Consider the following 12,628-nt stretch of genomic DNA (forward strand, 5'->3'; position numbering starts at 1 on the left):
AATGCTACTTTAAACCTTAGGGAGAGGATTGTAATTTCTAAAATGTGAAGGGTGTCAATGTAATTTACCTAGCGAGGGCAAAATTGGTATTTTAAAAAATTAAATTGTTGAGGGGAAAAATTTGTAATGAAATTTTAAACCTCAGAGGGAAGATGTAATTTCAAAGCGGTAATGATACATCCCACTAAAAGTGGTTCTCTAAAGCACCACTAATAAGTTGGTAAGCACTTTAAATTTAAAAAAAAAAAAAGACACAAGCAGTGGGTCCCGTCCATTGCCACATCACTAGTGGTGTTTTTAGAGCACAACTTTTAGTGGTCTCAAGCATTATTGATTTAAAAAATGTAAGGAGAGAATTGTAATAAACATAAACTTAAAGAGTGTCAGTATAATTTACCCTAAAATAAATAAATAAGTAAAATTTGTCAGCAGTGAAATCTGACAGACAATACATGTGTGTATATATATATATATATATTATAATAATAAAAATAAAAGAAAAATAAAGAAACCAAACAAAGCAATAAATGGTGGTAGAAAAATTCCAGCCATCCCTGTCAATCTATCTCTATATACATTATAATATTATATTATTTGTTTTATTATTTTCTTTTGCAAGTTGAAGTCAACAAAAGACCAACAAAGCTAAGTTGAAATGAAATATATATATATATATATCTATATAATAAGGCACAAAAGTTTTTGAAAAATATATCAAAATGTATGTGAGATACATTTTGATCCAATGGTTGACATCAATTCTAATAATATATTAACGGTTGAGATCAATAGATACATCTGTTCTTGAATACACCTACCCACGTCTGCCTAAGCATCAATTCTCTCCCTAAGCATCGTCACCTACCCACGTCTGCCTCTCCACTTTCCCTTTCTATCTCTCTCTCCCTCTCCCTCTCTGTTCTTGAATACACCTCTCTTTCACAGATACATCTCTCTCTGTTTGGGACAATCATTGTTCATTATCCACAAGTTTTAGGTTTTGGATTGAGGTTTCAATGGCTGCTGAGGACTCAGATTGCTTTACCCAATTTGTTTCGGAAACACTTGAGACAGATTCGCTTGGGGGTGAAGCAAAAAGAGGGCTGAAATCGACAGAGCGAAGCTGAACTGGGTTCGGGGAAGAAGATGAAGATGAGGGCTGAAATCGACACGTCAGCGCCTTTCGAGTCTGTGAAGGAGGCAACGAGTTGATTCAGTGGAATCGGTTTCTGGAAACCCAATTCCCACAAGCCCTTTGAATCTTCTAAGGTCTGCTTTCTCTCTCTCTCTCTCCAAGCAAAGTTTATTAATGTTTTTGCTTTAGAATTTTATTTTAACCTGTTTCACAGATACATCTCTCTCTATTTGGGATAAAGAATGGGGTAATCATTTTTTTTTTAATTTTATGAGTGAAAAATAAAAATAAAAATGAATACATGTTTGCTTCCGAGCGTTTTCTGGGGTTTCGATTCCGATACCCTAGAACTGGCTTCAATTTTTTTTTATTAATCTCAAGAAAGCCAATTTGAATTGTACATTTTATTTTATGTTATTGACATAGAATTATAAAGCAAAAACAAGACAACTAGGATCAAAACAAGTGGTTCTGGAGCACTGTGTTCCTCTCCATTGGTATATTTACTCTTTCCTTATATTACATTTATAATGCATATTTATTTAGATTTGTGTTGTGATTGAAAAAAGAAAAATGGAGGTAGTAGGCATTTATATTGATATTGATTTATGGGTTAATGTTGTAATGTCGTACTGATTTATGGGTTGTTGTTTTTTTTTTTTTTTTTTATTATTGTTTATGGAAGATTCTTATGTTAATGAGCTAACAAGGAAGGCTGGGGTTTTGAGAATGAATTGAATTCTTTATGTTTTGATTTTGTTAATTATACTGCACAAAAAAAAGAAAGGAAAAAATGAAGCTTTAAGATTTGAGTTACCAGGGTTTTGATCGATACCCTTGAACTCGCTTCAATTTTAGATTACAGAAAGCCATATCGCATTGTACATTTTATGTTATTGACATAGAATTGGAGTGAGTCTGCATTTATGTTGAAGTTGTAATGTCGTATTGATTTTTGGGTCATTGTCCTTTTCTTTTCTTTTCTTTTCTTTTTTTCCAATGGAGAATTTTTATGTTAATGAGCGAACAAGGAAGTTTGGTGTTTTGAGAATGAATTGAATTCTTTATGTTTTGATTTTTTTAATTATACTGCACAAAAAAGGAAGCTTTATGTAGATTTGAGTTACTAGGGTTTTGATTCGATACCCTCGAACTCACATGAATTGGCGTCGCATATTTTATGTTATTGGCATATAAAAAGCAAGTGATTTTGGAGCTTTGTGTTTAGCTCAGTTGGTATTGTTACTCTTTCCGTATGTTATAATTATGATGCATATTATGTAGATTTGAGTTGTGATTGAAAAAAGAATAATAAAAGTGAATATGCTGTAATGTCGTATCATATTTTGGGTCATTGTCTTTTATTTATTATTAATTTTTTTTTTAGAATTGTTATGTTAATGAGCTAAAACGGAAGGTTGGTGTTTTGAGAAAGAATTCTTTTTAATTATACTGCTAAAAAAAGGGTACTTTATGTAGATTTGAGTTGCTGACTGATTGTAAGCAGTTTATAGGGTTTCGGTTGTATACTTCAGAATTCACTTCAATTTTAGGTAAGAGAAAAGTGAATTCATATTGTACATTTTATGTTATTGACATAGAATAAATATTTAAAAAAAAAAAAAAGAAGACAGAGACCAAAGCAAGTGATTTTGAAGCTTTATGTTCAGCTCAATTGGTATAATTACTCTTTCCTTATATTATAATGCAGATTTATGTATATTCGAGTTGTGAATGACATATTGTAGGGGGTTGGATTCTTTGAGTTACATATATTTTGAAGAAGACTATAGGTAGTGATTTCATGAGTTACAAGTCAGTGATAATTATTTAAAAATAATGAAGAGTGTTTATGAACATTATTTTTTGTTTCAATGCCAACACAAAGGTTTTTGAAAATGTATCAATGGTTGAAAATGTATCAATGGTTTATGAATGAAAATGTATAAGCTGTTTGCTTTATCCTCTTTTTTTTTTTTTTTTTTTTTTTTTTTTTTTTTTTTTTTAAGAGTGATAATGTGTTCATTGAGGGCAAGTGTTATTTTTTCTTATTTTTTACTGATTTCAGTTTGGATTTTCTTTTATTCATTTACATGTGAATTCCTGTTGTTTCTTTAGCAAAGCATATACGCACACTTATTCCTTATCTTTTTGTTCAACTATGACATGTTTCCTTTATAATTATTATCATATAGTCTTTTGTTGAGTGACATTTTGAAAAAGAAATCAACAGGGCACTAACCGATCCCCAGGGAAGACTAAAGTTTTTGCTAATTTAAGGGAGATTTCTTTTTCTTTTTTCCTTCAGTTTGTGTATTGGATTTCAAATATTTACTTTTAGATTTGTGGATTATGCTAATTAGGTTATACAACTATTTCTCTTTTGGTCTACAAAACATGCTAATGTGTTTTTATCTTTAGTAGTTAAACATGCTGAAAGCCCAATTTTGTCACGGTTTGATTCTAGGCATGTAATTCTTTATGTGTGTGTGGATGATATGGGTTTGTGTTTCCTTCACTACAAGAAATTACACATTTGGCGACTAAATTTGGCAACCAAAATAAATTTAGTCGCCAAAAGTGTCATTTTTGGTGACTAAAAAATATATTAGTCGGCGTTGGTTCGAAGTTTAGCTACTATATTAATTTAGTTGAGATATGCTATTTATTGGCGACTAAAAAAAATTTAGTGCTACATATTAAGTAATAGGTGACCAAAAACCTGTTAGCCAGTGATAGTCTATATTTTAGGCTACGAAAAATTTAATTTGATCGTCGTATACAATTATTTGCCGACAAAAGAAAGTTTAGTTGTCAAAGACCATACATATTTTTTGGGTTACTCTTTGCCGACCAAAGAATTTCGTTGCCAAATATGAGATTTTCGTGACTAAAAAATTGTAGCAGTCATATAATAGCTGTTCCCGGGAAGTTAATATCTCCTTTTTAACTGCTTAATCATTGTTGGAAACATTATTTTCATTTATTTCCCTTTTGAACTAAAAGAGAGGTAGTAGTCATACTCATACACAAGGAAATACATTTGTTTAAGTCTTATTCAAATATCAATTTAAGAAAATATTAAGACCTTTGTATGGCCGGTCTATTATGAGTCTGGTTTTATAATTTGAATATTTTATTATATAAAAAAATTTGGAAACCATTTTTTATAAGAAAAATTAGATTGATTTTATAATCATGACTTAGTATTTATTGTAATGAAAATCCCTATTCATGCTTTACTTTTCATGGAAGTAGCCTCTCCTCATATCAGATCGCTATGACATTACCATTCTGCCGCATAAGATATCCATTCATTCTTTCATGAATTGTGGTGCAGCATGTCCATGGATGATAAAAGCAGAATGTTAACGATAGCCAAACTCATAATTTGTCAATCGGCCTTATCCTCCTCACCATCTTCTGTCAATATCATGGTCTCTGCAGTGTTCCTCTGCCTCGCGTCCTCTCCCCAACACCAACACACCTCCACCGTCGCGGCCGCTGCAACAACAACAACCACCCACATTATCAACCTCTCCAGAATAGATGTGTGTTATATTTTCTGTAGTCAATTTCTTAGTCTTTACCATTTCTATATCCAAAAACTAATCTCTTTTTTTGTTTGTCTAAAAAATAAAAATTAAATGATGAGCTTATATGAGATTCTACTACTCTCTCTCTTACCCAATTCTAAAACAACCTCTCCAAAACAGAATGATTATGTAGTTTTATTTGTTTGGTATGTTTCTATTTGGTATTTTTTCACTTTTTTTTTTTTTTTTTGGCCCAGGTGTGATATATCTTAAGGCACGGGTTATATTCTAATTCTAATGATAGCCAAATTTTTGTTCCAAGAGTGATATATCTTCAAGTTTGTTGATCGAATTGAGGTCTTGATCATCATTTCTGTTGGTGGAATTGATCTTGCAATTTATGTGTTAAGTTTTATTAATTTGAATACATTCCTCTCTAATTTTGATTTATATTTTAATCTCATCATTAATTGTACCGTGCCTTTAGGCACGGGCATACGCTAGTATATATATATATGAGGAGAGCTCGAGAGCTCCATAAAGGAGGGTAGAGAAAGATAATTCGAGTTCTCTTCCATATATTAGAGTAGTGTATCTATAATTATGTAGAATTAATATTTTTTTTTTACGGTAGAGATGAAATCCTGACTAAAGTCAAGTTTGGCATCCATTAAATAATACAAAAATTCAAAAAATCACTATCTTATTTAAGTCACATCATCTTATTTAAATTACATCACATCTCTAACACATCACATCAAACCTAACCCAAACCCAACCCATATAAGCCAATAAGTCAAAAAGTGTACTTTTTTAAAGCATCTCAAACCAACCCTAAGTAATTGGAGTTTTATTATATTTAGTATTTTTTATTTTGATTTAATTTAGATAAATTGTATAACTTTTAGATCTTTTTGTACAATAAATATTTTATTCAAATCATGTTATACAATTATTTTTACTATTGTGTATTAAAATAGTTAAACGAGTTATACCCAGTAAGATGAGTTGTGTATCAACCGTAGTTTAGTATAGTTTAGTGGTGACGATCTGTCCTAAGCGAAAATGATTCCTGCTTTCGAATTTTAATATACAAATCCGCTTGATGATATATTTCTGATCAAGATACATTATATTATTCAAATTAATAATTTTCTGAAAACTAATACAATAACTCCTAATTATAAGGTTAGCGGTGTATTCAAAACCCTAAGAAATTTCTTATTTTATTTTATTTGTTTTATTTTTTATCGTCTTAATTAGTTTTAGTGTTATTATTTTCAAAACCAACACTTGTGTCCTAAATAAGTGTACTTTTTGTCTTTTTAGACTAAAAATTGAGGAAAAAAATATGGATGTTTGGGCTAATTTTTTGACTTTTTATGGAAAAATGTGTATTAAAAAATGTATAAATTAGTGTGTGGGGAAAAATTAGGATTGGGAGTTGTGCAGCAGTAATTTTTTACTTTTGGTGAATAGTGATAACTTTTTAACTTTTTGAGTAACTTTTGACTTTTTAACTTTTTTTCAGCTTGTCAAACTTGACCTTAGTTTAAATAGAATATTTTAGTGCATAAACGACCACATCATCTGCCATGACATCAAAGTGTCGTTAAAAGTCTTTAGTCTTAATGGTGTAATGGCACTTACAAGTGTCATTGAAGTGTCACTACGTCTTCTTTAGTGGCGCCTAGTATATCTACCATGATATCAAAGTGTCATTGAAAGTCTTTAACCTTAATGGTATAATAGCACTTTCAAGTGTCACTGAGGTACCACTACTAGCTACTATGATATGGATATAAATGACACTTGTTCAAAATACTATAAGACTAAAAAATATCACTAAATGAGTAATTTTGTGGCAGTTTCAAAGTCATTGAACTAAAAAAAATATTATAGTGACTATTAATATTAAACTATTATATGTCACATCAAATGGTGTATAAATTCAGTAATGCTACATGCTAAATTGTTTTTACTCAGAAATTATTTAAAATTATCATTTTATGATTCAGATTTATTTTACACATAGACCTTATACTACACAAATTTAATTTCAATCACATAACATCCATTCGGAATAAATTCAGAATACTTAAATAAGATTCATAGCATTTTTCATATAAATTGTTGTTCAATTCATTTTTCATGTACAAATTTTGCATCTCGAAATATCCTTACATCTTTAAAATATCACTGTTAAAAGTTAACTCTGAGTAATGTAGACTATTTTGGCCTTGTTTGATAACCATTTTGTTTTCAGTTTTCAGTTTATAGTTTATATTTACAAAAAATCAAAAAATTATCATAAAAACTTGTTTGATAATTTTTTAAGGTTATAAATGATTGGTATCAGTTTATAAATTTGGCCAAAAATTGTAAACTCAAAAAATGAGTTTACGTTGGTTTTTAAACGGAAAACAGAAGCTGAAAAAGGTGGAGGAACAGTAGTTTGAAGGGTGGGTAAGTTTGTGCCATGTTCGAAACTGCGTAGAAGCAATTTTCAAGCTCCCAACATATCTGCGTAGAAGCAATCTTCTCTCTTCTCTCTCTCTCTCTCTGTGTTTCACCGAGAGCTTCTATGGATTTTTTTCTTTTCTTTTAAACAACATAACTGTTGCAAATCTGTAGAGCTATTGCAAATTTCTCAACTGAAAAGATCTGGTAAGGAAGTGCATCTCACGAAGAGTCGGAGCCACTGTACAAGAGGCAACGACGGTGTTGCACAAGAGATGGCGATAAGAGAAAAGAGAGATGCAGAAAGAGAGAGAGAGAAGGTTGGCTTCTGTTCTGTCGTCGATCTTCAGTCTCGCCGCCGTTGCCACCGTCGCAGAGTCACGGCCAGAGCAAGGGAGCCGTGGTAGGCGACTCAGCGCCGCCATAGAGGGATTGAAATTCGTCGTGGAGGCAATGGTTATGATCGAAGCAAATCGGCACTGGAGAGATCGAAAACACTAGCATCCTCGCCGAAATCATAGTGGTGGTAATGGTTGTGGTGTGATCAGTGACGGCAACAAAGGAGTTGGGACGATGGTGGTTGTCGATGAAGAGAGAGAGAGAGAGAGAGAAAAAAAAAAAAAAAAAAAGAGCAAATGGTTTGTTTGGGTGTTCTACCATATGATATATATATATATATATATGTATATATATGTGAGAGGGTAAAAAGCACAAATCTGGGCCGAGCTAGGACCGGGTGAAGGTGAGCCGAGCTGTGGGCTAAGTGGAGTAGGCTTCGCCGTTGGGCCTAGTTAGCTCGGTCTTAAATAACTCAGATAGCAGAGTTTGAGTATACCGAACCGAGGTACTAGAAGCTAAAGGGATGAATCGAGGTATAGGAAGCTGAAGGGAAAATCCGAGCTAGGTGAAGCTTGGTAGAATCTACCGCTTAAGCATGGCAATATTAGCTCGGTCGTTTTGTCATACTACCGAGGTAAAACCATTTCACTTGGTTAAAGCAATGATAAGGGTGTTAATGGATAAGTATTATCTTTTACAAATGTGATTCCTAGGAGGACTCTACATTGAGGAGTAAGAGTCCTGTTACGATTGTGCCACGTGGAATCTATAAAAGCTCATAACATAACCTATGTACAGGTACCACAACTTTGATTCTCGAATACACAGAGCTTTTGTCTACTGGTCTATTTTGCTGACTTAGGCATCGGAGAGGTACACACCTGCCGGCTAGTTCACGTTTGTGTTTTCAGGGAGTAAAGCGACGACGTTTGGAGGAAGCGCAAACTTGATCAACAGGATTATACAAGAAGATTATTTCGTGCTCGTACAATTGGCGCCATCTGTGGGAAGTAGACAACAAACAAAACCTCTTGATTAAGTTCTCCTCTTTATTTGAAAGCAATGGTGCACGATGAAGACTTGCCGCAATCTGCTATTGATGGGAAAACCCCGGAGGGGGGTGGGAGGCGTGAGGGTTTACCTTCCATCCACACATGGCGGATTTAGAACCTCAGCGACGGAACTCCCGGAGGTATGCGAGGGAGAGACGGGGCACTAGCCCCCGCCGCTCTTAAAGTCCAGAAAGACAGAAGCGGAGGCTGGATCCTCAAGTTCTGGAGGATTGTGTAAGAGAGTAAGACGAGTTAATTAGGAAGATGGCGGCAGACATGGAGACAATGAAGCACCAGATAAAAGGGAAAAGGGTGGTGACAGGAGAGGGGCGCAGAGGCAACACGCCCCCTCGCCACTCAGAAGTTCGTGACAGACACACCACACCATTGTAAGCAGAAAGTAAGAGCCTCAAAACAGGCAATACTCAGTCAAGGACTTCCAGGACTCGGCACTCCATGTCTGAAAGAACAAGGACTGAAAGGTAATACACGGAGGAAAGCAACTATCGCCCCTCACACACGCACCAGACGACATCCAGGCACACGGAGTTGCCCAGATCAGCAGATTTACGGACAGTGCTTGAGGAAAGGGCCCGATAGAAGGAGGATACCAGGGCTCGCGACCCACGCAGAGTTTCAGCACTACAGTGATTGGCCCCTAGGACACATGGGAGTGTCAAGGTAGGGATGCCAATGCCGCGCCTTGCTTACGAACCAGCATATAAGGTATTAGCAAGGCTGCAGAGCTCGCCATTCGTTCCGACAATAGAGAACGCACAACTACCTTCAGGCTTCCACTAGCCCAAATTCACTTCTTACGAGGGAAAGACGAATCCCTACATGCACTTAAGCCACTTTCGCCAGGTTATGGCAGTATACCGACGAAACAAGGCCCTAATGTATATCCTGTTCCCATCCAGCCTTGGCGACCTTGGTTTAACTTGGTTCGAAAGGCTACCAGAAGGCAGCATCGCGTCATGGGCACAATTGGCAGAGGCGTTCGTGACTAGATTCAGAACGAACACCGAAACACCATTGGAGATTGACCAGCTACTCTCCATTGACATGGGCAAAAAATAAACATTGAGGTCTTACAATAGTCCCTATTGGGAGACCTTCAACCAGATTGGGGATTGCCCTACCAATCTCGTCATTGCACAATATAAACGGGGTTTACCAGTCGGAAACAAATTAAGGGACTCAATAACAATGATGCCACCCCTCACGATGGAGGCCCTAATAGAGAGAGTGCATCAACACATCCAAGTAGAGGAAGATGGCGTCCGTGCTAAAGCAAAATCTGGTACAACAGCGATGCAAGATAAAAAGACTACAGCGAAAGTCAACACGGTGGAATAGCCAAGCAGGAATGAGTGCGGCAGGCAAGCCAACAGAGAGGACCCAAAAAAAAGGAACTTAAGAGTCCGCACTGCCATTACCACAGTATTCAATAAACCTATCTACCGGATTCTCAGTGAGATACGCAACGAACCTTTCGGCCAATGGCCAGCCAAGTTGGGAGAAGCACAAAAAGGCTATGATGAGAGATCCCGGTGCACCTTCCATGATGAAAAAGGGCACCGCACTGAAAATTGCACGCCATTAAGGCAATATCTAGAGGAGTTAGTGGCAGCTAGACACTTGGACCAGTACATATAAGGAGGGACACAGCCAGCCCCCCAAGACCACAACAAACCAAACGGGATGCTAGATGACGGTCCACCCCAAGGCGTGATTAATGTCATACATGGGATCATCGAACCTGAGCGAGTATGTGAACTCAGGGGGATGATAAAAAAGGCTGAACACTTGAGGGAGGTATTAAGTGCACAGCCTACTATCAAGAAGGGCAGAACAGAGGCTACAAACGTCAAATCCTTCTCAGACAAGGATCTAGCAAGGCTACATTGCCCTCACAATGACGCACTTGTGGTGACTTTGCACGTCAAAATTTTGACATCAAGCAGATTCTAATTGACCAAGGAAGCTCATGTGAGATAATGTACTACGAGACCTTCAAACAGTTGAAATTAGAGGAAAAGACTTGGCACCCGCAACATCTCCTCTTGTTGGATTCAACTCGATGCCAGAGTGGCCAGTAGGCAAGAAAATCCTCCTAGTCAAGGCAGGAACCATGACAAAACAGGTGGAATTTTGGGTGTTGAAAGTCCCCTCCACTTACAACATAATCTTGGTAAGGACATGGCTGCATGCCATGCGCTCAGTGGCATCAACCTACCATCAGACATTACGATTCCCCAACGAAACCGACGTGATTGAAGAAGTCTTAGGAGACCAAATCATGTTGAAGTAATGTTTCGTTACAATAAATAGAAGTCGTGCTGCAAAAGGGTTTGTACAAATTGTGGAAGAGCCAGAGAGCAATGAACTGTTTGCAGATGTTGGCAAGGCAGCCGAACAGAAGGCAGTGGAAGACTTGGTAAAGGTAAGGATAGATGAAAAGAACCTAGAAAAGTTCTTTTTGCTTGGCTCGTCGTTGTCCAGCATTGAGAGAATAGAGGTCATGGAATTCTTAACCTCTAACATCGAAGTGTTTGCCTGGACACCATACGACATGCCTGGCATTGACCCAAACTTCATCTGTCACCAACTCAATGTCCACCCAACTGCCAGACTAATTATACAACGCACCCGCAGATCAGCACTCCACCACGCGGAGATAGTGGTGGAGGAAGTGGGAAACTTACTGGAGGCAGGAGCCATCAGAGAAGTGCACTACCCCAGGTGGATCTCCAATACTGTTGTAGTGCCAAAGAAGAACGAAAAATGGCATGTTTGTGTGGACTACAAAACAGTCAACAAAGCATGCTCAAAAGACAGTTTTTCCCTCCCACGGATAGATCAACTAGTAGACCTGACGGCAGGACACAATCGACTTAGCTTCCTTTTTGCGTATAGAGGTTACCATCAGATCGCTATGTACGAACCAGAATAGGAGGTCACATCATTTACAACACTTAGAGGGTTGTATTGTTACAAGGTCATGCCCTTTGGCCTAAAGAGCGCAGGGGCAACATTCCAACGGATGGTCACCAAAATGTTTAAACCATTGTTAGACAGAACAATGGAGGCTTACATAGATGACATGGTGGTCAAAAGCAAGGATGAGAAGGACCATCTCAGGGACCTAGGTGAAATGTTCCAGATTCTGAAGAAGAATAAATTGCGTCTAAATGCATCCAAGTGTGCATTCGGCATTGGATCAGGCAAATTCTTAGGTTTCCTGGTGACCAACCGAAGTATAGAAGCAGACCCCTCTTAGATCAAAGCAATCCAGGATCTTGAGAGGCCCAACACAGTTAAAGAAGTGCAACATCTAACTGGCCTAGTAGCTGCACTTAATCGGTTCATAAGTCGATTGTCAAACAGATGTCGACCATTCTTCCAAGCCTTGAAAGCCAAATTTAAGTGGGACGAAGAATGCGACCACGCCTTAGAGAGCCTGAAGGACTAAATGACCTCTCCTCCATTATTAGTAACCCCAGTGCCAAGAGAAGAGCTCTTTTTATACTTGGCGGTTTCACAGCATGCAATCAGCGCAGTGTTGGTCAGAGGGGAAGGAATCCAACACCTGTCTATCTTTTATGTTAGCAAAACCTTGCTGGACGCTGAAACAAGGTACCTACCATTAGAAAAGTTGGCCTTAGCTCTGATGATGGCCTCAAGGAAGTTGTCGCACTATTTCCATGCCCACACCATAATCGTCCTAACAGCTTTCCCATTAAAGGCCTTGTTTGAGAGGGCGGACTTTTTTGGACGAATCTTGAAGTGGGCAGTAGAGCTGGGACAGTTTGATATCAAGTTTCAACCCATAACTGCAATAAAAGCCCAAGCTTTAGCAGACTTTGTGGCTGAATTTACATAAGGAAGCCATCACATCTGCCCAGTTAACTTGACCGACGCAACCGAAGAAAGGGGGAAAAGTGCCGCTGAATCTGCGCAGCCCCTAATACAGGATGCCCAACCAAATTGCAAGCCTTACAGGATTGAAGACAACAAGGAAGGGACAGACCATGTTTTTTCCAGCAAAGACCCATCAACAAGTAAAAACTTGAGGCAGTCAGATAGTGAAGACACACCAACAG

General features: G+C 37.3%; 1 long non-coding RNA gene across 1 annotated transcript; it reads left to right on the plus strand.

The window, feature by feature from the left end:
* Positions 1–830: 830 nt before the first annotated feature.
* LOC145795449 (uncharacterized) lies at positions 831–4,825 on the plus strand. The gene is made up of 2 exons (XR_014336411.1): positions 831–1,269; positions 4,476–4,825. It is a non-coding gene; the product is annotated as an uncharacterized LOC145795449 (long non-coding RNA).
* The last annotated feature ends 7,803 nt before the right edge of the window (positions 4,826–12,628 follow it).

The sequence above is a fragment of the Camellia sinensis genome, chromosome 1 (assembly GCF_055761805.1).
Source record: "Camellia sinensis isolate YWXY chromosome 1, ASM5576180v1, whole genome shotgun sequence".
Classification (NCBI taxonomy): Eukaryota; Viridiplantae; Streptophyta; class Magnoliopsida; order Ericales; family Theaceae; genus Camellia; species Camellia sinensis.